Source organism: Equus caballus, chromosome 27 (genome assembly GCF_041296265.1).
Source record: "Equus caballus isolate H_3958 breed thoroughbred chromosome 27, TB-T2T, whole genome shotgun sequence".
In the NCBI taxonomy this organism is placed as follows: Eukaryota; Metazoa; Chordata; class Mammalia; order Perissodactyla; family Equidae; genus Equus; species Equus caballus.
The window spans coordinates 53,983,211-54,007,701 of record NC_091710.1 but is presented as its reverse complement, the minus strand read 5'-3'; the positions used below and the strand labels follow the sequence as shown (position 1 = coordinate 54,007,701).

General features: G+C 39.8%; 1 protein-coding gene across 2 annotated transcripts in view; it reads right to left on the bottom strand.

Moving 5' to 3' along the window:
* The window catches only part of CSMD1 (CUB and Sushi multiple domains 1), a 1,833,881-nt gene that overhangs the window by 1,114,755 nt on the left and 694,635 nt on the right, over positions 1 to 24,491 (bottom strand). The window lies entirely within an intron of this gene.

The window sequence follows — 24,491 nt, the reverse complement described above, 5'->3', positions numbered from 1 at the left end:
TCCCAAATGGCAAATATGCTCTCATTACTTTAATGCTAGGACTCTTGTATGTTCCTTCAGTTTTGCGATAAAGTGTGAACTCTTAATCAGGCCCTGGAGGAATTTCCTAATCTGCCCTTGATCCATTTTTCCCCAGCTCTTCTTACCACTAATTCACTTGCCGCTCTTCTCTAACTGTCATGAACTGCTTGCATTTCCTCTCTGCCACCCTCCTGCCTGTGTACACGTTCTTCCATTTGCCTTTCCTGCTTGGGGATTCTCAGCCCTGCATCTCAACAGGAATCCTGCTCATTTTTGTACTTCCTTGGGAAAGCGTCTGTTCTCTCACTCATTGTGACATTCAATGATGCCCTGTCCCACTCGCTGTCCTGTCACTCCCTATCCAAGCCAGCACACTGGGAGTAGATTTATTGTGGGATGAACTAAGGTTTGCTGTTGGTTTGTTCTTTGTTTAATGCCTTCATTCTCAACTTCTGCTGTCATATGAGTGGTTAAAAGTTAGGGTTTCTGCTGTGAAAAATGAGATTATGATATCAACCCTCAGGCATTCAAAACCCAATTTTTCCTTCTGATGATTTTATTGTGGGCACTGGTGGCTTTTATGAATCTGTCATTTTAAACAGAAAAGATGAGATTTTTAACTTTCAACTGTAAACAGAAATTAATTAGTGAGATTTTTCTTCTGTTATGGCCTAGTGTAAATACTGTTCATGCCTGCATTTTATAACTGTACAAATAGGACACCAAATATCTGGTCAATTTTCTAAAAGATTTAGAGCAAAACAGATCAATAGCTAATTAAATAATATCCCGTTAGTTTTTTGAGTAGCCCAGTAAAAAGTTTATCTGAATAAAGCCAATTTTCCACTTCTCTTTGCTTGTTTGAGTGTATCTTTAATTTATTTGGGTGACTTCAAGCAGGAAAAATCAGCAAATCTTTAACATATTGAATTACTAGAGATCTCTCACATTCAATTAGTAAACAGCCAGGAGTTTATCTACACTGCCTCTAGACCATTAGCACTATCAGTTTTGCAAAGGTACATGGATCCAATAAGAGAAATGTTTCCCAACAGTATTGTATTCTTTGTCCCCAGACACTGTTTTCTGCAAGGGATGGTTGACTTCAGAATAAACTAGATTGCCTTAAGGCCTACTTTGGATTCCCCAGAGCAAGAAGAATCTCAATAGGAAATAACTACTAAAAACAAACAAAAAATCCCAAAATAAAACTTTGGAAACTATTTTAAAATATAAATACATTTCCTTCCTTAAGAAATTCATATCCACATGTAATTATTAATTACATTCAGAAAATTCGCTTGCCGTTATATAGTTATGAATTGTGTGTTCTAATCACTGAACAGATTATAGAAAAATTGCACATTTATTAGCTGACACAAAGTAAGCAGATCAGATTAAAAAATAATTGAAAGAAAATCCAAAAGATTCCTACCTTTTCTGTTGCTCCTGTCTTTAATCCACTATCATTACATCAAACTCTCAAATTCATTTAACTTTCTTTATTCCCTGCTTTTCTTTGAAGTAATACAATCCATCTAGAATCATTTTACCTGAATCAAAGTCACTGATTTATTGTCATCAAATCATCAAACACATAGCAGTTCACGCGCAATGAGAAGGTTTCAGCCCCATTTGAAAATTTTCCTGTGTGTTTGAATGTGTTTATTTTTATTTTGATCATTTGCACACTTTTGAGCATTCAAAAGAATGTTTCGCCAAATTGGATAGAAAGAAGCTTTGCTCAACGGGCAAAAAAATAATCCACACGCAGCTTCATAAGAACAGCCTCTCTCTCCTGTTACGTTAAATGCTCTAAATACAGCAGCACCCTTAGTATGAAAGGAAGGTTTTAGGCATATTAATCATTAAGCAAACTGATTTGGCAAGTGGGGAATTGACAAAGAGCCTTACAAACACATACCTCCTTCAAACTTTTCTCATATACTCCTGGACTTTAGATGATCATTTTTTAGTGGGACACTTTGAGGGTAAAAAAACCTCACTCACTTTTATAATCAAAAATTTTACCTGCAGAAAACATTCTTTCAACCACAATTTACTTTTAGGAATAAAGAAGAATAAAGTCAACCATATCCGTATTTTTAGAGAGATTTTTAGCAAGATAGCTTCTGGTTTAAAATTGCAGTTGAAAAAATTGCACTTTGTGCAGATGCAATGCAGTAATAGGGCTCAATAAATGCCTGTTCAAATACAAGAGAGCATGGGCGTTGTCTAATGGATAGACAGGCCGTGCTTTCAAAGAATATGTGGGTGAATAAGTGTCCTTTATCACACTCAGAAGACCTTCAGATACCTCCCAATTTACAAATCACCTTTTATTTTTTGCTCTTCGTGCCTATGTTAACTTCTACCTGACTAATGGATTTAGATGAAGACTGTCCTAGAAACTTAGTCAAAACCAGACACTTAGCATCCAAACTCATATCTACAAATAACTTCTGGAAAATCCCAATGAATTAAAAGACTTAAACATAGAGCATATCTCTAGGATAGGGGAAGCTAGACTTCTTTTCATGTTACTATTTTAATGTTCCTGGTAATCTAGAAAATGATGAAAATTTTCTTAGTATATGATTTCCTTTCAGACTGGGAGATGGAAAGCATCTTAGAGCTTATTTAGATTAGAGATTCTAGAAATTTTGGATTTCACGGAATGTACATTTTGTCTAAAACATAAAAAAAAATCAGTGCCTGACATAATTAGATAGTAGTTATCTAAACAATAACACCCTCTGCCGCCATTGCCATCGTTTCATAAAAATATCAAAGAAGAAAAAGAAATCTAATAACAAAAATAATCAGTTTTAGATAATAGCAAATATATTAAAACTTATGAAAATTTTACCCCATTTACATTTCTCACAGGCTGGTGAAAACTTCATTATTGCCACAGGCCAGTTCATAGACTGGCATTCGGGGAAACAATTCTAGTCCAACTCTCTTGTACTGTGGGAAGCTGGAGGTAGTAATTTGGTGGCTGAGTCAGAAATAGAGCCCTTTTCTTCTGATTCTCCCCTAGCGTTCTTTCTCTTTGTCCAGCTGAAGACCTGGCGTTGACTTCTGAGTCAAATCACCTCTCACTCTGTGTTTTCGTATTCATAAAGCGTGAGTTGCTGACTTAAGACTCAACGTAAGGTCACTTTCAGCTCTCTAATGTCTAAAATGGAAGAACATAGATTCTTCACTCAGTTGGGCATATGCATACTCAAAAATAACATCTGGAAAATCTCTCACCAGGATATAAACCAAATGGGGAGAAACCGAGTTAGAATGTGAATCAAATCTCTCACCAGGATATAAACCAAATGGGGAGAAACCGAGTTAGAATGTGAATCATATTTCACTAATGGGTACAAGTTGTCTATGAACCAGATGGGCCGCTCAATTCCATCAGCAATCAACGCAGGTTCCCATCAGGTCTACCCATCACTACCACTCCCACTGTGCCTCGCTGCTCCAGATGGGTGATTCAGGAAAGTTTCTCAAGGGACCTTTGCTAAGAAGCTCTTCGTTTGGAACTTGAATGTTCAACTGCATCTCAAGCGCTGCTGGACAGGCCCATGATGGTAAGGCCTCCTACATCAGGGCAAGGGTCTGGCTACCGACTAATCACTAGAAGGAGAAAGCCTGTTCAATAAAATTTGGTGTAGCATGATATTGAAACAGTACACACAGTGTGTAGAAATAAAATACATTTGCTCCCCACTTGCAATTCCAAAGACAATCAAATGCCAGTTTTTTCTGTGTTTACTGAATTTTAAAACTCAAAGTAGGATTGTTGCTCAGCAACCGAGATGAACACAGAAAGGGGCTGTGCCTGGCAGTGGCCAGCCCTGAGTTTCTGTGCGACTTCTTGGAGGTGCTGGGGGTGGGTGTTATGGTGAGATGGAATTCCCTGCCAGCTAATGGGGGAGGGCAGGCTGCAAACAAAATTTGACTGAGAAAAATAAAGGAGTGTGACAATTCTCACGCACTAGCATTTGGAGCTGAAGATCAGATGAGATACATGTAACGTGCTGGAGACACAAATGGCATAAGAGCCCAGAAGAGCTCATTTTTATCTCCCTAGTTTCAGTCAGAGTGTGAAAGCCTCCTCAAGGAGGTGATGTTAGTGCAGGAAATTATTCCTCAAAGAGATAAGGGCAGGAGAGATGGAGAAACGTCGCTCTAGGTGGCTGGAACAGCATATGCCAAGCTAAGAATCACCTCGACATAGGGTGCCATTTAAAATAAATATGTTTGGAGATGTCTTGTGAAGAGCTGGTTCTCCTCTCCCTCTGGAGCTGATGGGGATTTGTTGACACATGTTTCTTTGGTTTGTAAAGGATTAGTCTGGAAACAATGTACTGCTAAAGTACTCGTCAATATCTTAAGGCGCAATGGCCACTTTTGTTTTTCTCTTTGTTTCCTTAGTGGATTAATCCAGCTTTTCACAGAATTTCTTTTCTCCCTTCCCATCTTTCTTGTTCTCTCGCCACCATATTCCAATGGAATTTGATTGTTTTTGCAAAATATTTCCTACACACAAAAATACATCACTATCAGAACATGGTATGCCATGTAAACAATCTAATACAGAGATTCTCTCCGTCGAACAGAGAGATTGTGCGTGAGAATCAGATGCAGATTGAAAATCATGTGCAACATCGATTTAATTATCACACACACAGCTTCTATCATTAATTTCCCTCAAAACTAATGACATAGACCTTCATTCAAACTTTCTTTTCTGCAACTTTCTGACATTTTCCTATCAACCCACAGGACAAGCATCTTGATTCAAAAGCCAAATGGTTAATCCATCCTCTAGTTATTTCTATGCAAACTTTTCAAAACCTGTATTTAATGCATTCTATATTGAGTATTTATTTTGCATCTACTATGTCCCAAATATTGTACTAGGTGCTCTACTAAAAGTGTGAACAATTTAGGACTGGTGTGTGCTCTCGTGGAGTTGGTGCAGACACACACACTACCCAGGCAGTTTTTACATGGTCTTTCATCCTGTGAGAGAAGCACAGGTGTCAGGGGGAGCGTGACACATTTCACCCAAGCCAGACCATGGGGTGAAGGACGGCTGTGGGAGGTAGGCTGCTAGAGTGGTTCCTTAGCCTAAGTCCTGAAGGATGAGTCAACTGAGGGAAGAGAGGGGAGGGGGACAGCAGCAGAAGACCATAAACTAAGGAGACAAATTAACTGCTTATTCCTGGAATGAGTCTAGGTATTTTTTTGATTTTGTTTTTCTTGTTATTTATTTATTTTTAATATATCTACAAATCAGTATGACATCTTTAGAGTGCAAAACTCTTGAAACCAGGTAATGCATCTTCCAAAAATTCCAAGAGCTGTCCTCAACATTTGTCAAATGAATGAGCAAATGATGGATTATTATTTAGACAGTAACAGGTGACTATGAGCCAATAGTATATTTAACAGACAGTGTCATGCAAGACACATGGAGAGAAAGGGCAAAGTTCCAGAGACATAACTACTGATGGAAAACCAAGAAAAAAGAAAGTGATAAATAAATATCTGCGCTAATAAATTGTCCAGCATCTAGTCCCTAAATTTCATTCCAGTTTTCGTTCTTATTTCTCAGACCTTAATGCTTTAATTTGTCGTATGTTTAAAATTCTTTTACATATGACAGAGGTCAATAAGTGGTGATTAAATGAATGGACTAAAATGGAAGAAAAATTTTTGCTTTTCTAGAATTTTAGAAATAAAGTCTCACTTTAATAGAATTTTGAACACTGTGTGTGTGTGTAATGTGTGTATATGTATGTCCGTGTATATGAATGTGTGCATGTGTGTATACTGTATGTATCTGAGTGTGTATGTGCATGTGTATGCAAGCGTGTGCTTGTGTGTACAGAGATCACAGAGAACTGCATATCTACATAAATGCCATGTTTTGACTAATCCATGTGATAAACCTTTCCAATGCAGCATCACTTGCACAGAAGCAAGTAAAATACAGACGCATTTTCGAGAAACACTATAACCACCAGGCATAAATTGCATTTTCTTAAACTGTGCTTTTTCTTTTAAGTTTTCCAGCTTACTTTCTTTCTGGCCTGCTTGTGATGAACACAAACGATCACGCTTCACGTGAGACAGGGGACAGGACCTTCTCTGTCAGGATTAGTGAGAAAGTCACGCACAATTTTGTTTCAGTTTTAAGGATTTCTTCCAAGCTGGGCTTAGAGAAAGCCACGGAGCCAGCAAAATAACAACAATACTCCTATTCCTAACATGTGAATAGGTCTCAGTTCTCAGGGTGCCAACCTCAGGAGACGCACAGCATCCCAAACAGGCGTGAACAGGGAGCCTGTGTCAGCAGCACCGTGGCTGGACCAACTGTGACCTCTAGGTGGAACCCCTTTCTCAGGAATCACTTTCCTCCTGTCACGGCCCAAACCATGGACTTCCAAGAATGCCCTCCCCTTCCCTGTTCAACCAGGGTGTATTTACTTTTGGCTTTTAGATGTCCACAGCTGGCGTTTTCCTTGAAACTTTTTAGTTAAAATGTGAATAATTTATCCAGGCAAAGGAGCACATCTAAATCGTTATTACCATAAAAGTCAATGCTTCCTGAATATTCTATCCTAAGAAAAACGTTTGATGGCTGATGAGTTTCCATGTACACATAGAGAGCTTTTCCTTCACAGGACTCAAGGTCCTCCATAGGGTTCTCATAATTCAAGATTGGAGATTTTTCCAAACCAGAAGGAATAAATTAGATGAGAAGGTCCAAATGAGACCATTCAAAGCTAAAGAGTAAGAGTCTTGAGCAAGGAAGAACCAAAATTTCAGATGATTCCTACAGTGGTTGAAGGGAATCAGAGAGAAGAAAACAATAACAAATACGTTTTATTGATGACTTTCTGGCTCTGGCTTATTTATCAGTCCTCATGGTAGTTTGCTGACATATTTTACTTTTGTGATGGCTATTTTAATGGTATAGCAATTTCTCTAAACTACATATGAAAATAGAAACACAACCAAGCTTAGTTTTCTTAGACTGAATTCTTAGCCTATTAACTAAGGTAGAATGTCTAACCTCTTTATTCTATTTGGTCATTTCTGATAATTTCCTTCAAGTTTCCTCTCTCTCAGTTCTAAAATGGCCTTTACATCATACACATTTTTATGCCATAATGTTTTATATTTTCCATGAAAATCTGAATCTCCTCTTATTATAACATCATTTCCCAATACGTAATGTTTGCTTTAATTCCCTAAACTGACATTCAAATTTGTTTCTTTTTGAGTCAAGGGAAGTTGTCTATGTTCTCCATAATAATAACCATATCCACACCTGTTGAATGTTTAATTCTAGTTAACAGAGTCATATATGCCCTGTTTTATGCATACAACAATTGAAGTATTGATGGGAAAGAATATTTAGGAGTTTAGGCTCAGTTATTGGATACAGATCCTTTCATATAATAGTATTTGTTACAATAATGGTAACAACTCCCAATACTGGTCAGACTGTTTTCATCTATCTCTTGGTTCAAGCCCATAACAACCCCACACATATTTGGCCTCCTTCTTCTCAGTGTCAACCTTGGACGCTGACAGTTATTTCCCCTAAGCGTTTTTCTGAGGCACCACTTCCTTTCTATTGTCTCAGCAAAGATCAAAGATACACTCTTTCCACGTAAGATCTGACCCTTGATCATCCTCCCAGCCGATGCTGCTTCCACCCTTATCCAATGACTTAATCAAGCAGTTCATATGCACAGCTCTTAAACAAATTATTCTCGAATAATACTTTATTGTTTAATTTCCCATTAAGTCATCATAATTTATAGGTGCATTCTTCAATCCATAACTTCACCCATGCCTTTACAACCCAGGGTAAAGTATGAGATCCAAGGACTTTCTTGATCTGCATCCTTCTGCAACGTCTCACATTGTCCTCGCTCTGCTGTGAAACTCATTCCTCATTCTCTTCTGCTACTTCTCCTCTGTTTTGTAAAGTGGTTATTTCTCTCAGTTCCAACTTTGGCCTTCTTTGATTTTGTTGTATTACATACATTTCTCAGTAATTTCATTCACTTCCATGACTTCAACTAGAATTTGGCACTGTCCCTGGCACAGAATAAGGGCTCAATAAATATATTTATAAAATTAATGAATCAAAGAACCTCTATAGCAATCCTAATGACTTCATCCTTCATCTTAATTCATACCCAAACCTCTCTCCGGAGCTCCAGTTCCACATTTCCATCAGCCTCTTGGACATTTCTATCAAGATTTCTCATAAGCACTGCAAATGTGACTTAAACATTTATGCTTATGTAAAAACATAAATTTAAAAATATTGTTCTCATTTTCCATGGTCGGCTCCAAGCCACAATACACTACACAGCCTTAAGCAATTCTCTGTTCACTCCTAAAGAGTAAGGTCACTTGGAGACTATCACTGCAGGCAAGTCAAGGGATTAACAATTACTCCTTGGAGCTGCCTTTACAATTTATCTCGATTTCTTTGGGCAACTTCTTTTCCAGAGGTTAATCTGATATTTTCAATGTCATCACACAGTCATTATCTATTCATTCATTTATGTGTTTATTACCAAATATTTATTGACAGCCAAGTCTCTGTTACTTTTATTTTAATTGTGGGAAGGGTATAAAACGACAAAACATGAAATATATGCCACATACAAATGCATAATTGCAATATGATGGAGAATACCACTAATAGGATAATAGGGTGGGATAGAAAGACTTATCAGTGCAGGCTTCTCTGAAAAGATTATATTTTCAGAGACCTGAAAGATGAGTTCACATACGCAATAACAGGAAGGGACAGCACTCCATCTGAAGGAGCAGCAAAGATCTAGAGTGGGAGGAGTTTACTGTGCCGAGGAATTAGTAAGGAGCACAGGGAGAAAGGAGGGTTTGGGGTCAACCCACACAGGGCCTTCTCTCCATAGTAAGTGCCTAGTGTTGTTATAAGTCAATGGGAAGGCTTTAAAGGTAGGAAAGTGACAAGATCTCATGCATATTTTTAAAATATTTTGTGTGAAGAATGTCTAGAAAAAATGGTACCTAAAGACAAGTGAGAAAGCAATTCTAGTTTCTGTGAGAAACAGTGGTGGCTTTTCCTGGCATAATGAGACAGGACATGTAGAGGAAGAATTGGAGGTACATTTGGAGATGGAATCAACATGACTTGGAGATAAATTAGGAGGTGCGGGGAAGGGAGAAGTCAAGAAGGTTTTCCAGTCATCTGGCTTGAACAACTCATTTTCTGGGATGAGGAAGTCTGACAGAGGAACAGGTTGGAGAATACAGGGGCAGAGAGCCACACAGCAGACATCTGTTCAACACCCGAACGGGGAGCAAGGAAGAGACATGGGGATGAATGAGAACTAGAGGGAGAATGTAGTTTGGGATGACAAGACAGAAGATCCAGGACCGAAACCCTGGGAAGCAGAAAATACGCAACATTCTTTATAGCAGTACATGAGTTTACAACCCAAACATTATGACAAGTTCACAGGCATCCAGAGAAGCTCCTGTGAGTCTCCCTTAGTCCATGCCACCTGTTTCTAGGGGTAGGCTGCTATGGAGGTACCAGTGGTTGTTCAGCTTTATGCAAACTTCAATCTGGGGAAGATCACTACATCAGCTAAAGGAGTGAGGAACATAACTTAAAATACAGAGAAACTTCAAGAGCAGAGCAACCCACTGCAGCTCAGCCCATGATTCTGAATTCCTATTTGTCTTTAGTCTATTATGTCGCATAAATATTTCAAATACAATATAGATAAAATGGAATTTCTCGAAACCTGAGAATTTTCAGTTAAACATGACATACTGAATACACTCATGTACTTTCCACTTTTTGCTCACGAAATGCTTCAGAGATGTAACAAAGCCCATCTCCACAAGGACAGAGAGAAAAGGAGACAGGTTGACAGCAATAACATTTTGGAAGTCACAAGGTTAACAGACAAGTGGAACTGACTTAGCAGAATTGATAAAGCTGAAATCTAAATGGGCGATTTGGGAATTCCAGAAGCCAGCCAATTTGCAGCACAGAATCCCAGAAAGAAGCAGGAGTGGAAGGCCTCACGTGTCTCCAAAAATGTGTGAAAATAGGACCCCAAACAGGAACATGGTGAGAATACTGGATAAGATGAATTGACCTACCCAGATGCCATCCCTTACCTGCCTGGCTACTCCTCCACCCAGACTTCATCAGAAAGCTGGAGGCTTTCTCTCCAGAGATGCTGAATTTGACTCAGGGGCTCAGGATGAAGCTCGACTGGGGAATAGGACATTATTCCAAAAACCCAGGACATCAAGAGAAAGTTTACATTCTGAAAGGTGAGACTCCCACCCAAGAAGGATGTTAAAGAATCCTTTGCTGAAGAAATTCACTAGGCCAAAGAAACTGTCTACAGATGAGGAGATTCCAGTAACCAGCAATGAAACTGCCCAGCACAAACTCCGACGGCCAGACTGTCTGGTCAACAACCGTCCCCACACCAAAGAAGCACACTGGCATATTAGTCCCTCTCATTCTTAAATATGAGAGACATCCAAGGATCATCAATCAATCAGAAAAGCCGTCAGTCTGAGAAAGGCCAAACCAGCTAACAAACACAGGGACGAGTGGAAAAAACTTGCACAGGCATCTCTCACCACCGCAACCTCCCTTGTCTGTGCTCGCGAACTCTGCGACCTAACTGGATCACCATTCCCATAACGCTGCAGAATGTGAGAATGGGCCAGCATGGCCCATCTTTGCCCAGTTATGAATTTTACAGGTATTACTGTTAATTTCTAAACAATGTGTGAGCCTTGGGGGAGATCGATGCTGTGATCTGAATCTGTCCCCCCAACTGCTGAAATCCTAGCCCCAAGGTGATGGTATTGGGGGGGGGGGACTTTGGGAGGTCATTAGGTCAGGAAGGAGGCGCCCTCATGAATGGGATCAGTGCACTTATAAAAGGACCCAAGAGAGCTGCACCTTGATCTCAGACTTCCAGCCTCCAGAACTGTGAGCAATAAGTGTCTGTTGTTTATAAGCCACCAAGTCCATGGTATTCCCTTGTAGGAGCCCGGACTGACTACAACGACAGCTCAGTATGACTCCTCCATTGTTAACGGAAGCCACAGTCTTAGTCTGTGCAATGAGAGAGATCACTGTGCATGGTTAAGTGCTGGCCCACAACAAGTTCTCAATATTGCTATTACTAATAGCCAAGAAAATACAAAGATCACAGAAGAGTAGAAAGAAGTTAAGGGCTATTAGTTAAAATCTTCCAGCCCTGCACTTGATGATTACTGTTGCTGCAAGTCAAAAAGACCTCATTTTTAATTCCTAATCCCTGTGATTTTTGTGTGTGTGGAAGACTGGTCCTGAGCTAATACCTGTTGCGAATGTTCCTCTTTTTTCGCTTGAGGAAGATTGTCGCTGGGCTATCATCTGTACCAATCTTCCTCTATTTTATTTGGGATGCCACCACAGCGTGGCTTAACATGTGGTGCTAGGTCCATGCCTGGGATCCAAACCTGCAAACCCTGGGCCGGTGAAGCGGAGTGTGCAAACTTAACCACTAAGCCACCAGCCCAGCTCCCTTAATTCTTTAATCCTTAATAATTCTGACAGCAAAGGCAAAATTCAGCAGTGCCACTATTCAGTTGTTGTATGAGGTTCTGTAGGTGAGAAAAAATTCTTTCTGCCCCAAGGAAGTTTATAATTCAGTCCACTGTTTCCGTCCCACAGTTATGGGCTGGTTGAACTGGCATAATCTTTTTTCCAGGCTGATAATCATTGAAAATACCATGAGGACACTTTTTTTTCCCCTCTGCTCAATAGACAGAGCCATAAACCCATGGACAAGTCAAACTCATGCAAACAGTTTATGATCTAAATCCTAAATGGGTTTTGTTTCTTTCTTTCTTTTTTAATAATTTGGGCTTTGAGAAGTTGAAATTAAATTAAGGCAGATAAATAGACAAAAGAAGAACTGTCAGCAGGCTCAGAGCATTGGACATCCAACATTACACAGCTGGTCCCACAGCTGGTTGCCTCTCGTGCCTCCGCAGCGTGAGCATTTGCAGCCTGTGTGGTTTGTGAGGGCGTTGAGAAAGGAGGCCACTGCCCCACCCAGAGGAGCTTCTGGGAGTCATGAACAGTAACCTGTCTACTCCAGGAAAAGCCACAAATGAAATTTCTGTCTCCTGGACATTTATCTTTCTCTATTGACTGACACTCTGGGCATCCATGCTTTTTACCTCGAAATCCACTTACAAACTGTTGGGGACTCTGAAGAAATGCTATTGCTTTAGAACAATTTAAACTCCTGTCTGTAGTCCATCAATAAAGTGAATTCAATGGCTGTGAAGGTGAGGGGTAAAGGGGTCACTGTCATGGAAACATGACAAATAAGCCTACTGTTAACCAAGATCATAGCATTGCCACAAAAAATAATTGGGAAAAATGATTGCACAGGACACATTCTGCAACACAACTGCTGATTAGTAACCATCGGGGAAACGTGACCTGCTAGGAGGACCTGTGTCATTTACACAATCACACACACCATGACATGTTATTGACTGACTATGGGGATGACGTTTGACAGGGAGGAGCCGGGGCACAGCGATTCCAACCCCCATTCTGTGTGTGCTCTTTGACATGTCACAACTCCTAGTGTTCTCATTTTTCTTATCTGGAAAATGAGATATCTGGACTCAATCCACAGAACACTTCTGGCAAAGATTACTAGGTCTGACGCAAATTAGAGGGCTCCCTGGCCAATAAAGACAGTGAAGCTCTATTCACTTTTTCTCCTTTTCGAGCTTAATAATGTGCATTTAAAGGTCCTTAGAAGTCCTGCACAGAACATAAACATATTTATCACTATTTCACAAGCGTGTATCTCTACAGAATCCTTTTATTTCCCTCAACACATTTACTAATATCCAGGCCCCTGGTGTGTGAGAAAACACCAGACCAGCTACTTTTGAGATCCTTTCTAGTAAAATTCTTTAAACCAAAATTACAATCCAAAGTAGATTCTTTTAACAAAAGGTGCATCCATAACAAAAGCAAGCAGGTTCTCCTGGACATGCTAGCAGACATATTTTTATTATTGTGGCATAATTTTAAAAAATATAAAAGTTACCATTCTAACCATTTTTAAATGTACATTTAAGTGGCATTAAGTACATTAATATTGTGGGACCCCAGCATACACACACATTTTGATGCCAATTCAACTTCAGAAAGTTGTATTCAAATAAACAGTTAATTTCTTGAAAGTGGTTCCCAGAATCCATGCTGAGGAATAACTGGGAAGACCTTTAACGCCACGTGTCAGTGTTCACTGAATGGCTGTTGAGTATCAGCCACCACACTCGATGCTCACGGGAAAACAAAGTCCTTCTGGTACTTCAGTAACTCATCCAGTAGGAAAGGTTATTACTTCAAACTGAATTCTCACCCATAGTGAGCAAGGATCTAATTAGATGTAATTCCCCAGTGCTGAAAGTTCAATGCATGGGGATGAATTGCTCATACAGCTTCTTCTTTTCCCAGCTATTTGTGTGTTCTACCCATAAACATTAACCCGTAGGACTCTCAGCTCCTTGCAAAGTCAAAATGTGTGCAAATGATATTCCTAGCTGTGGGAATACATATTTGCTGATTTTACGAATCTACCCTTAAGTTCATCTTATTTGTTCATCTCAGGGAAACTCCATTGTCCTAGTCCATGGTACATAATATTTGAGGACACGCCACTGTAGACGGAGGTGACATTAGAGAAGAAAGCACAATTTTCTTTGAAATAGAAGCAACTTGTTATTTAATCATGTTGTAAACAGTTTTCTGAATCATCAACAGAGACGTGTTGATTGTATTTTAAAATTCAACCTAAAGGATATAACTTAATATATATCATGTTATCCAGAAATTTCCAGTTTTAAGCTTCTATTTTCATGTTTTATTGTGATTAGTATTTGTTTAAAAATAGTGGTAAAATAAAAAGTGCATAAATTCTACATAAAATTTATACAAATCAACTTAGGACACTGTCATTTCTTTTTGTCTCTATTTTAGCCTATAGTCATGACTGTTAAGAGCACAACTAAATCACATTTTTATTTGGGGGGAAATAATACGCTATTGTACATTTTCCTCTTCTGCATTATTACCAGGTAAGTTAAAAATGGGAAACCGGTAACGCCCTACAAAAATGCAAGAATGTTATCGTGACAAACTTCCACAAGATGGCAGGTTCTGAGAAAAAGGTTTAAATTGAACAGGTGTGTGTCTGACCTGTTTAGAATGGAATTAAACTTGTTTTGGAGATTGGCCCTGAGCTAACACGTGTTGCCAATATTCCTCTTCTTTTGCTTGAGGAAGATTGTTGCTGAGCTAACATCTGTACACATCTTCCTCTGTTTTATGTGGGACACCATCACAGCATGGCTTGACAGGCAGGGCTAGGTCCAAACATGGGCACCACAGGATGCTGAAGCAGAGCACACAAACTTAACCACTATACCAATGGGCCAGCCATGAGTGAAAGTAAACTTTTATGTGTGATTCTTATACATGAAGTAGCACAGTATGACCAGGCTAAACAGTAACCTACCCATGCATATACTTGTATTTTTTATGAAAATCATAATTGTCTGTCCAATGTAAGAATCTCTTTTTTGGAAGTTTACTTAAAGTTGAATTTCATATTGAATTATTTAATGTTTTGAAGCTCCAGACTCTTGATTAAATAAATTCATCTGTGGACAATTTATTTCTACCTACTCAGGTAAACTACAGGGTCAGAGTTGAAGAACACACACACATACACACACACACATACACACATTGTTTTTCCATCAGTTGGTAACTCAGTCTTAGCATTTTAAGGGAAATAATTCCACTGCTCCCTCCCTACTCTTCAAAAATATCAGGAAAAAATAAAACCAAACCAAAAAGATAAATAAATAGTAGTGAAGTAACACCTTTGAATGTGTTTAAGAATTTGGATAAAAGAGTCATCAACGTTCGATACAGAATCAGAGTACGCTAAACACTCTGTTTTAAAAATGTATTTCTCTGTCAAGACATACTATTTTACATACATAATTTCTATCCTTTCTAAAAAGATGCAGAAGTAAAATAAAAATATACAGAATTAATTCAGCATACGAACAGCAGAGAATATAAATATTCATAGTCTTGAAGTTTCACAGGGCATTGCCATAACAGAGCCTAAAATGAGTCAACATGATTTGCTTTTTCATTGATCCTATAAAATGAAAAAAAGAACAAGTAACTTATAATAAGGGTTGTATTTTTCTGAATCCACATCCTGTAACATCATTTGCTTCATTAAACAGGAGAATAACATTATAATTATGGAAATCAGAAAAGTTATTCCTCTATAAATTTTTGAGTGTCTAATATGTGACTAGCATGGCACTAGGCTTTAATGAGATGTGAGATTGAATTAGAAAATTTCTGTATTTTTAGTGCTAACAGTAAAGTTGGGATGTTGAAATGCTGACTAATATCCACATAGTCTTTAACTCGTGGTAGTTTGAGGATAAGAAATAAGAACTATTTAGATTCAAAGTTTTTATTTGTTTGTTCGTTATTTATTTTTGAGGAAGATTAGCCCTGAGCTAAAATCCACCACCAATCCTCCTCTTTTTGCTGAGGAAGATTGGCCCTGAGCTAACATCCATGCCCATCTTCCTGTATTTTATATGTGGGACGCCTGCTGTAGCATGGCTTGAGAAGTGGTTTGTATGCCTGTGCTCAGGATCCAAACCAGCAAACCCTGGGCCTCAGAAGTGGAGCGCGAACTGAACTGCTATACCACTGGGCTTGTCCCTCAAAGTTTGTTTGTTTGTTTTTAAAGAGTGGCCCTGAGCTAACATCTATTGTCAATCATTTTTTTTTAATTTTCTTCTGCTTCTCCTCAAAGCCCCCCAGTACATAGTTGTGTATTCTAATTGAAGGTCCTTCTGGTTGTGCTATGTGGGACGCCACCTCAGTAGGGCCTGACGAGCGGTGCTGTGTCTGCGCCCAGGATCCGAACCAGTGAAACCCTGGGCCACTGAAGCAGGGTGATTGAGAACTTAACCACTTGGCCACAAGGCTGGCCCCAAAGTTTTTGTTTTTAATGAAGCTTGACAGTTTTACTTTGGTTAGGAGAAGCACAGTTCTTAAAATTATAAGGTACAGATAATATCATCACCCCTGCAGGAGAGGTGAGCGGGTTCACTCTAAAGTTGAGTGACCTGGCAGGTGAAATAATTCCAGGAGCCCAAGGTCTTTTCTGAAAAGGAAAGCATCCCAGGAAGATTGTTTTGGCACACAGGGCTGACGCAACCACAGAGAAGAACACAGATTTGCCGCTCAGGTTGTCTCTTTGTCCATCCTCCTGGTGGCCGACGGAGGTCCAAGGCAAACCGGAAGAGCGGAGTGACCAGATAAAAATCATTAACCGTATCTACAAGAGAGATGTGCGAGATGGCGGTGGTGACCAGCTACCTCCCTTAGTCGGCCTTTGGGACTCTTTAAGTCTCTCTGGCCAACTCAGCCCCCTTCTGCCCCCACCCATCTCCCTCCCCTCACTTCCACATGAGAACCTGCTTCTGCTGAATCAATCCTTGATGTTTTGCCTGCAGAAAGGAGAGTTTCTAAGGGGTTCTGGCCCCTTGAGTCAGGAAGACTGAAGTAAATTCACACACTGAAGAACTAAATGGGAAACGGTAGTGTCATAGTGTGAAAGCTATTGGGAGAGTCTCTTTAGGATTGAAAAGAGGTAGAGCAGAGTAGGCTGGTAACGAGAAGTTCTAGGGCGGGAGAGTTAGAAGGAAAAAGGGACTACAATAGTATTGCCATTTAAGAGACTCAATTGATGAATACATTTTAAAATTATATTCTGGGTGTGTCACGGGTGTTCTTGAATGGAAAATGATACTCACAGAGTGAACCACCTGGGTCAAAGCTACAATGAGTTCAAGGCTGTTTAAATACAGTCTCCATATATATCAGGAGGATAAGGTGGCACGCTTTTGAGTCCCACAAATCTCAGGGTGAGACAAAGGTCGTGAAGGAAAATTTCCCCCACTTAGTAAAGGAAATAGTATTGTTCTGGCTGGTGGGGGCACTGAGAGTTCTGAAGAGCCAAGGATAAATGTGATCCACTGAGGTTTCTGCAAGCTGCAGCTTCTCCCGCAATGCTGGACTGGGCAGAGAGAGCACTTGCTGCAGTCAAAAGTTGAGGTGGAGATTACCGATCTTTATTGAACCCACGTGATGGCCCCACAGATGTCAGAGCCCAGCAGAAGACCACACAGAGTCAGAACAGAGGGAGGGTCAACATGCTCTGGTAGGAGTAAGGAATAGTGATTTGATTAAAACTCTGAGGAATCTGAGAATCAGTTGAAATTTATATATTCAACTAAATTGTATTCAGGTAAATGTTTATATTCAATGTTATATTCTACGTATATTAAAATGAGTGGAATTTTTATAATGTATTGATTATGCTTTTGTTGCTAGGATATTGTGTGTGGGGAAGCATGATTATCCATCCATCCATCCATCCACCCACCAATTCATTCACCATCCATCAGTGGCCAGAGGAAGTGTTTTTCATCTCACGACTTTTCTGACACTGCTCTTGCCAATGTCATCCATAGCCTGTGTATTACTAATCTAATGAGCACCTTCTGTACTCATCTCAATGACCTATAAGTAGCATTTGACACAGCTGGTCACTTCCCTCCTGCGATGCTTTCTTCACTTGTCTTCCAGTCAACATGCTCTCTTGGTTCTTCTCTGATGCCATGGCTGCTCCTTTTCAGTATCTTTTGCAGCTCTTCTTTGTTGCCCTGACCCCAAAGGGACCAGTCCTGGGACCTCTTTCTCTCTATTTGTACTTCCTAAAAAGTCTTATCCAGCCCCATCTAGATGCTGATGACTCCAAAATCTAGAGTTCCAATCTGAACTTCTCCCGTGAAATTCAGACCCGGATCTCCTGCTGCCTGCTCAGCCTCTCCTGGACAGAACACTGAGCATGCCCCAACCTCACTCCTATCTTCCCTCACACCTGCTCCTCCCACAGTCTTCCCCAGCTTGCTGAAGAGTGACTCTTTCTTTCCATTTTTGCAGACCCCAAAACCAAAACTGCAGTTAATTTTTATTCCTCTCTCTCAAAAACTAGATCCAATACATTATCAATTTCAGTTAGTTGTGTTCAAAAGATACTCGGGTTCTGACAACTGCTCGCTGCCTCTGCTATCATGTGGTCCAAGCCACCATCACCCCTCACCTGCATTAACTCAAAAAACATGCCAGATCTTCCTGCTTCTCCCCTGCCTCTTAGAAGCTATGATCAAACAGCAGCCATACAATCCCGTTACATCACAGCCAGATCATGTCTACTCAGAACCACCCACATCTTAGAGTAAAAGCCCCACAATCATCAACAAGCTCTCCGCCCAAAATAAAATCTGTGACATCATGGGACCACCTCACACTAGCCGTCTTTCCTCCCTCCTTCTTTCTTTCTCCCTCACATTTGCCAAGGACTCTCCCATCCATGACACTTTGCCTGGAAATCTCCTCCCTTCAGGCTCACTGTTCACACTGTTCACTTTCTCACCTCTTCAGTTGTCTCCTTCAATTCCACCTTCTTAGTAAGGTCTGCTCTCACCATCTGATATAAAGTGTAACCCATCTCCCTGGGCTCTGCCAACCCTGTATTATGCGACAGTGTGTCTACAAAGTGCTTATCACAATAAGATCCAGTAAGTATTCAAACACTCACTTTTTTTTCTTTCTTCTCTCAAAAGAATGTAAAACCCAAGAGGGCAGAAACTGTGTCTTTGGTCCATGTTCCATCCCCAGCAATGGAAACTGTATGGCTAATTGTGACATTCAATAAATATTTGTGGAACAAATGAATATCTTACATCTTAATAACAAAGAACTTTCAAATCCTACAAACCTACATTATAATAACAATGAGGGCTAGTATACATTCATATATTCTTTTATGCTACTCAATATTTTGTACTTTAGATCGTGTGTGTGTGTATACAAGCTTGTTTCTTCTATTAGACTATAAATTTCATGAGAGCAGAGATCTCTCCCTCTTTTTAAAATCAGTGACAGCATCTAGGACAATGAGTGAACATTCTAATGCTGCATATTTTTGAATTGACATTCTGCACCAAATTACTTGAAGATTCAGAAGTTCTTTCTTTAATAGATGCTTTGGTTGCTATTTAAGTCACTTATGTATACTAATACATGCAATCCTTAAAGCCGCACCATGAGCTATATATAATTCTCCCCATTGTATCGATAAAGAAAATTAATTACAGTAAATTCAGGTGAACTTCCCAGGTTCAGACAACTAATAAATAAAACATGTTGCATATAATCCAATGTCTCTATCATTTTGACATCTGTGACAAAATCTTTATTTAACTGTCTCCTAATAAATGATTATCAAATTACACTCCTACGCTCAAAGTAGATATAATCATTAGCGTACTTTTTTTACACATATGATTAATTAAAGTATTTGCTCAATTATGCTGAATAATAAAGTCTGTCCTATAAACAGGCCTTTAACATTCATGAGCAACATTTCCCAAGATGTTTTTAAATCCCCAAATTTGTGGTTTCTAAATAGCTCATAACTTTCTCCATAAATATAATAAAGTATTACTAGAAAAATCCAGCAACTTCTCCAGACCTTTAATGACTCTATAAATATACAAACAAAGCCAGTTAAAAAGCTATTGGAATAAATTATTTTTTTAACTTTTTCTTAACTTTTGCCTCTTACTTGAGCAGTCCTTGCACTGTCACTATTTTATTTCTACTGAGTAACAATAGATTATATTTCCATTAACTGTATCACTTAAGCCACCATCAACTTAAATATATTCCATGATTCCTTGAACCTTAAATTTTCTACTAGTCATACTCTCTTCAGTCGTTTAATTTTCAACATCTTTGCTAGCATTTGGCTTAAATTACATATGCACATTCAGGGAGTATAGGTTATCTAATTTGTTATCTGAAGGAAAAAGAAAAAAAGAAGAGCCTTTTGTGAAGGCCTCTCCTAAACGAAACATCATAAGGATATAATACAACTAGAGAAAAGAATTATGAGAAATAACAGGGCATCAATATACTTGTAAGTGAAATGTTTCAAGCACATGTGAATTGTGCGATCAAGGTCCAACACACTGTCTTCTCTCTCCTTGACATGAATCCTGCCACCACTGGAGAAGCCATTTGTCACCAGAAGCAGTGAGGTTGCAAAAAGAGTGTGAGGCTCAGAGTCACAGGCCCATTCTCACGTTTGACCTAGTAACTCCCCTAGCATGTCAGGCTGGCTTTCTTTCTCTGAGAGAAGGAGACCACAGATGTCTTCTGGAGTTGTTACCAAATACTGAAACTAGTGATAGATGTGAAGATGATGAGTTCAGAGAACTCTCCCAGTGTCAGTTATCTCTCTCTCTCTCTCTCTTCTCCTTCAATTAACTGAAACCAGAAGAAAAGTCTATATTTTTTGTTACAGGCTAAGTAAGCATGCCATCTGTGTGTCATTATTACTACTATTATTATTATATTAAATTTGCACACAACCTCCCTCCAAACGTGGCCAGCTTCCTGCCTTACTGCAACCCTTTCAGCCAAGCAATCTTATAATTAAAAGCCAGCATTTGCAAGCAGTGTGTGCAAGTCCAATCTTAAGAATGGGATCTGTAATGATGGATCATAGCAAAACTGATGAGGATTTTTAGGCTGCTTAATTTTAAAACGGTTTATGATGAGGATTTTTAGGCTGGTTACTTTTAAAACTACAGATGAGAAGCAGGCTCCAAGGAGTGGAATTTGCTTGTCCCTTTGTTGGGAAAGATTTACATTTCTAAGGAAAACCTCTATCTGTGAAGATGCCTCCCTCTCTGTGCCTGGAAGAAGGGGGATGGCCTTATCTCTAGAAACTCTTAATCAATGCTAGAGGCAAGAACTTAAGTTGGTTACTGTCTGGCAACCTCATGTAACTGACCCCCCCCACCCCAAATCCTCCTTTGTCTTTAGCTGAGGATAAAATTCAAGCGGTGATTTCTGCCATTTACTCAATCTGGTTTGATTCTTATCTAAAAGTTGTGGGACCACCAAATGGCTGGACCATATGGGCACTGATACCATTTTAACTTTTTTACATATTCTTTCCTTTGTCTTGTAAAGAGATAACTCACATACCTATGCCTTAAATTTAGCCTTACTCTCCATCCAATTTTGCAGCAGAAGCAGCAGCAGAAGCAGCAGCAGGAGCGGCAGCAGCAACATGCCAGCAGCAGCTCTGCCTGCCCATGGGTCCTGTCCCCATGCCAGCGGTGGCAGCAGCAGCTCCCCATGCCAGCAGCATCTCTGACTGCCCATGGGCCCTGTCCCCATGCTATTCTATACTATTCTCTAAATAAAAGAGCACTACTGCCAGATCTTAAGAGTCAAAGAAATCTTTCTTTCGACTCCTCGGCTCACCGACCCTGCATCAAAAACCAACTGACCCTTGTTGGCCCACCCATAGCCTCAGCCCAGATAGACAGGGTTCCATTTAATGGAACTGCCAATCTAAGAAATCTATAGAAATATTTGATAAAAGATCAAACATCAGCTTAAAGTATCTGTGTTCTACTAGAAATTTATGAAAATCATGTACAACATATGTATACCTTATCCTCCCTCCCTTCCTCTTCTCTTTCTTTCTAAATGTTCTCTAGGTCTGCCTGGAAGACGTTAAATTGAAATATAACGTTTTATTGTATTTTTTTTCTTTTCGTAAATGGCTAATGACTTTATAGAGCAAAACCATCCACAGACAGCCTTGGTATGAAACACTATTTCGGCCTGATGCTGAGAAGATTTAGAAGAAGAAGTTGAGGGGGTAATTATTGCAGTACTCATATTCATGATTCCGATCCTTTCAAGATTCCCACCTTAATATTTTATTGTTTTTTTTAATCTATGACTTTAGATGGAGGATTAGATGGAAATTAGATGAAGGATATTTAGTCACTAAGTCTTACTTTCTTACCTGCAATTCCCACTCAAAACTTAAGGAGACATTGCTGAAAAGTGTGTCCTACGTTCAGAAGTGGTCAGATACAGACTGGAAGAGGACTGCTACATCCAGGAGCATTTAACAGTACCAAGAGTGGCTTAAGCCACTGCCATCAGGTGGAAAGCCAAGTGTGAGGCTGGGACTGACCGGGATACCAGGGGCCTTGAAGTCTAAGAGAAAGACATCCTTTCATTCCTTTTCTTTCTTTCTTTTTTGTCTTTCTTTAGGGGGCAGATTCTTGGATGAGGGGGAAAGGAGAGACAGGATATTGAAGTTCACAAGAATTCTTTGTTGCAAGAAGTTTTCTGTAGTTAAGCATAATTTGGTTATTCATAAGAAAGAAGGAAACAGGAAGAGAAGAAAAGTAGTGTGGTGCCTAGACGCACCTGCAGATCAAAGCCATATGGATATGTGGCACTAGGTTTGTTAAAGCTCATTGTTCTGTGGACTGGCACTTAACTACACAGTTGGAAACTCCATCACTAATCTACAAAGTTCCAGCCTCAACAACAATGACATGCATTTCAATAGGAGAGGCAACAACATTCATATGGAAAACAAATCATTTCCCCTATTTTTTTTCTTTTTCTTTTTGAAGTTAACACTGCTGTGACAAGGAAGACTGGCCTATATGTAGACAGAACTGCCAGTTAACCATGAGCTAAATCTTGGATACAAATTTCAAAAGATTCTTTTCTATCTTTTCTAAGTTTTCAAAGTTTCTACTATTAGAATTTCTCAGTGACTAAGAAAATAAATTTTTATAAGATCTCTGCTGAAATGCACAAATATTCAAAATTAAAGGGAGCACCTTTAGGATTCCTGTGACTTTTCATCAATGTGGTTTGATTAGCTAATTATATTTTGCTTTATATAAAGAGCCTAGTCCTGGAGAATTGAAGGCAGAAGCTATATCCTATAAGCCTTGGGTATCTGCATGAGCCATGTCAACCCAATGTCTTAATCTACTGAGACTGACACCTTGAGGGCCATGGGGTAAAGATTAGGGGGAAACATTCTAGGATAACGTGTTCTAAAGAGGAAGAGGACTTTAAGGGGAAGTGTCAAACACAAACTTGGCCTATTGATAATTTTTGTCAGGACTCCCATCTCTGAGAAGGTCTGGCATCTAGTCATAGTCCAGCATCAGCCAAAGAAATAGCTATGTCAACAACTGACTCTGGCATAAGTACTCACCTGGGAGAGCATGTCATGTGCTATAGGAGTTTAACGACGAGAAGGAGAAGGATCCCTCTCCCTGAGACTGAACGTGGATTCCAAAGAAGTGACACTTGACTTAGATCAAGGACGAATCAAAAGGTCAAGCAGACAAAGTCAGGAGATGGCAGAGCATGAGGTTGTGAATGAACAAGACATGAAGGGACAGATGGGTGGGACCATCTATAGGGGTGGGGACGGCAGCAGATACTCTGAGAGGCAGGCTCCTGCAGGGTGTTAGAGAACTCTGTGCAGGACTCTCAGACTGCGCTACAGCCACTGAGGTTCCCAAAATGCCTCACTCTGCTCTTTTCTTGAGACTTTGATGGAAGCTGCTGTCCCTGCCAAGACCATCATCCTCTCTGCCTGGCTGGAAAAGAACTGCCTGTTCCTGAGGTCTATACTCAGACAGCATCTGCCTCAGATGCCACTTCTGAGTGTTCCCATGACATCTTTTGTACTCATTACATACAATTCTGTATTCAGTTATTATTGAATTGTGTGTTGAATTGATTGTTTGAGTTGATTGTATTCTACAACATATAAGATAGGACTTGATGAATAAAGACTTGTTGAATGAATAGAATGCCTTGGTGTGAGGACCACACAGTGGTGCTTCAGCTAGAAACAGGAGTTGTAGCACCCCCAGAACAGTTTCTCTCAACTGCCAGGGCACCAGTCTTAACCCAGGAACACATAATCACTGCAGTCCGGTAATCAGAGAGCCACAGGCAGTTTCTGCACCTGGGGAAGGTGCTTCCGTAATCTGGAAACTCACTGCCACTCCGGCTTAGGGGCCACAGAGGAGGGAAGGGAATTCCTCTACTCTTGTGTGTTCATCTCATATTTTGAGACACGTGACTCCCCAATATAGCAACAGATCTCCAGCTAAAATATACGGACATTCTCCTTAAGATGCAAGGGCAAGGTGACTGTGTGCTGTGTGGTTTTCCTGATTTGGTCAGAAGTTTGCCACCTCAACCCTGTGCTCGACTGAGGTCAGTCTCTGTCTTAGTCAGCCTGAGCTGCCATAACAAAATACCACAGACTGGGTGGTTTGGACTATGCATATGTATTTAT